This window comes from Gossypium arboreum, chromosome 9 (assembly GCF_025698485.1).
Source record: "Gossypium arboreum isolate Shixiya-1 chromosome 9, ASM2569848v2, whole genome shotgun sequence".
NCBI lineage: Eukaryota > Viridiplantae > Streptophyta > Magnoliopsida > Malvales > Malvaceae > Gossypium > Gossypium arboreum.
The window spans coordinates 13,309,881-13,313,393 of record NC_069078.1 but is presented as its reverse complement, the minus strand read 5'-3'; the positions used below and the strand labels follow the sequence as shown (position 1 = coordinate 13,313,393).

Sequence of the window (3,513 nt, the reverse complement as noted above, 5' to 3'; positions counted from 1 at the left end):
CACTGGCGTTAAGCCTGCTAGGTTTAAAACCCGAATCTAGTCACCAGCACAAAACCTGTGGGACTTTAAGCTCAGATATAATACCAGCACTAGGCTGCATGGATTAAACCACGATATAATACCAAAGACGAAGCTCGGGATGTAACCGGATATAATTCCAAAGATATAGCACGTGGGTCTTTAAGCCCGGATACACATCAAATATCATGCATATTTAATCATATATTAACACATCTCATTCAACATATCACATTAGTAGTCATTTGCTACATTTGGATACAAGCTCCATATGAACACCATCATTTACATTTCGGTTCAAAAGTCATACATAAATATTACATATCCATTTCATCATTCAAGCTTAACCCATAGTGACCATTCGACTATAAGTCATATACATAAATTATTTATCACACAACTTAATTCAAGTAGAACCAAAAGGTCACAATTCATCTAATATATATACATATCAAACCATCATCAATTATATACTAAAGGTGACTACTCAAAACTTACCTCGGATATACTTGAACAGTTATTGAGCTTAAATTCAAAAATTTTAAACTAGTCATTATTCGACTATTCAAGCATTACTTCAGGAATATAATATATATATATTCGACTTTCACACATATAGATCATCGTAAGTTTATAAGAAAACATTAAGCAACTCATTAACAAATTTTTTTATCAATGTTTACCACAAAATCACAAATTCACAATAAGTTGTCTTCCTGAGCAATAGTCACTAAATTATTTATAACTGGAGCTACGAAACTCCAAATCAATTGCTGTAAAATTTACCTGAAAATAGACTCATATATCTTTTATCCATAAAAGTTTCAGAATTTTTAGTTTGGCCAATCAATACCAGATTTTTCGTAAAGTTTCCCCTGTTTCACTGTTTGACTAATCTGACCACCCTTTACTACGAATCAAATTTCTAATTGTACAGAAGTTAAAATATGTTCTCGTTGATTTCATTTGAAACTAGACTCATTAAGATTTAATTAAATAATTTATTTAGCTTCTAACTCCACTCCCACAATTTATGATGATTTTTCCAAATTCACATTACAGCTGTTGTCCCGAGCAGATTTACTACAATTTACTCTTTCACAACTCTTTGCATTCATATTATTTAAACATGTATATCACCAATCAATTTCATCACATATATATATAATTTTACTTAATCATAATCTCAATACAACACATCGTGCTCAAATCATTATTCAAGTTCACATTCAGCATTTTCACAAATACACATGCCGATTTCATGCACTCATCTCTAATGTTAATTAAGAAATGCCGAATGCACATACTTCACCAAAACTCAAAATTTAACTTTTTCACTTCAATAAACCACTACTTATTCATCAAGACATCAAATATAAAATGCATAATACTTAAACATTTATACCAAATTTGCTAGCACATAAGACCTTTGGCCGAATGTCCTTAAACTCTAGCCACATCAATTTATTCCTTAAGACACATCCAAAACCACATTCGGCACCTCCCAACAACAATTTAGAAATTCTCAAATTCACTCACAAGTACAATTATATAACATATAAAGCATTAAACATTTTTCATCATGAATCTATAGCATGACCGAATACTTAATTTCTTTTCTCCCTAAATTTAAATTCGGCAATCCTATAAACAAATACTAACCTTAACTTTCAAGCTAAAACAACTAACAACTCAACATATCCAACATAATTATCCATACTAATGACATCAAAGCATCTACTAAGAATTTCAAGTTCCTTGGCCGAATTTCAACCCTCCAAAATAACCTAAATTCAAACCAAGAAATAGGTAGAATTCCAACTAATCATCCAAATTATGCATACATTTCCAAGAGTGGCATTATACATACCTTCTTCTAGCAATCACCTTAGCCGAAATTTAGACAATAATTTTCTTCTTTCTCCCTTCTAGTTTCGGCAATGGAGGAGCAAAGATGAACCACTTTGGTTTCTCCTCCCACTACCCAATATTTTATTTCCCTTAATTCTTTAATTCATTTAGTTGAAAATAATATTAATATAAAATACATATAATATGTATCATGGCCGGCCACTATCAAAAATGGACAATTTGACATGCAAGTCTATTTTTTTTATAACATGCATTAATAGACCATTTTAAATTAACCTATCACATTTCAAAAATGTCTCACATAAGTCCTATTTAATAAATTTCACATACAAATGATAAAATCAAAGTATGAAACTTTCACACATGCATTTACACATATTATAAGTATAGAATATAATGGTTAACTATTTTTGTGACTCGGTTTTGTGGTCCCGAAACCACTTTCCGACTAGGGTCAAATCAGGGTTGTCACAATTAGAACCTTGGTGCCTCAGATGTGTAGAAGCCTCGAGCAGCATCGGCACCTTGGTGCCTTCGATGTACGGGAGCCTTGGACACCATCGGCAAACTAGGCCCTTGGTCGTGCGGGAGCCTCGAGCACCACCGGTACCTTGGTGATTGGATGTGCGGGAGCCTCGGGCACCATTGGCACCTTGGTGCTTGCATTTGCGAGAGCCTTCGCACCATCGGTAACCTAGGCCCTCGGTCTTGAGGGAGCCTCGGACACCATCGACAACTTAGGCCCTTGGTTGTTCGAGAGCCTCGGGTACCATCGGCACCTTGGTACTTGGATGCGCGGGAGCCTCAGTCACCATCGATCGGTCTTTTCGTCCCTTTGCCCAACGGAGGTGGTGCGGGTGCATCGTCACCTCTTGCCACCCTTGCGTGCCGAAGCGGCTAGTCTTTTCGTCCCTTTTCTCATCGGGTGGGGTGAGATGTCAAGATCAACCTTTTCGATGCAAAACCAATAAACCCCCGGCGCGAATCGTGCCAAGGAATCCAAATGAAAAAAGTGACACATCTTCTGTTGCCGCACCGTTCGCGGTGTCAGTGCTTCAGTGATGTTCTTTTGTCGCAAAATATATAGAATGACTCTCGACAACCGATATCTCGGCTGTCGCATCGATGAAGAACGTAGCAAAATGCGATACATGGTGTGAATTGCAGAATCCTGTGAACCATCAAGTCTTTGAACGCAAGTTGTGCCCCAAGCCATTAGGCCGAAGGCACGTCTGCCTGGATGTCACGCATCGCCGCCCCTATCCAACCTCGATCCCCAGGGACTTGATTGGACCGCAGCAGAAATTGGCCTCCCATGTGTTGAAAACTAGCGGTTGGCCTAAATTTGAGTCCTCGACGACATCATCGTTGTGACCATCGGTGGTAATGCTATAAGCAACCTCGTTCGGAGTCGTGTGTGTTCGTCAATCGAGACCCTTGAACCCTTCCGGCATCGCAAGGACAGTGCTCACATCACGACCCCAGGTCAGGTGAGATTACCCGTTGAGTTTAGGTATATCAATAAGTAGAGGAAGAGAAACTTACCAGAATTCCCCTAGTAACGGCGAGTGAACCGGGAAAATCTAGCTTATGAATCAGGTGCCATCGGTGTTCGAATTGTAG

At 38.2% G+C, this 3,513-nt stretch overlaps 1 non-coding gene across 1 annotated transcript; it reads left to right on the top strand.

Moving 5' to 3' along the window:
- Positions 1-2,980: 2,980 nt before the first annotated feature.
- LOC128281216 (5.8S ribosomal RNA) lies at positions 2,981-3,136 on the top strand. The gene has a single exon (XR_008271429.1). It is a non-coding gene; the product is annotated as a 5.8S ribosomal RNA (ribosomal RNA).
- Positions 3,137-3,513: the final 377 nt, after the last annotated feature.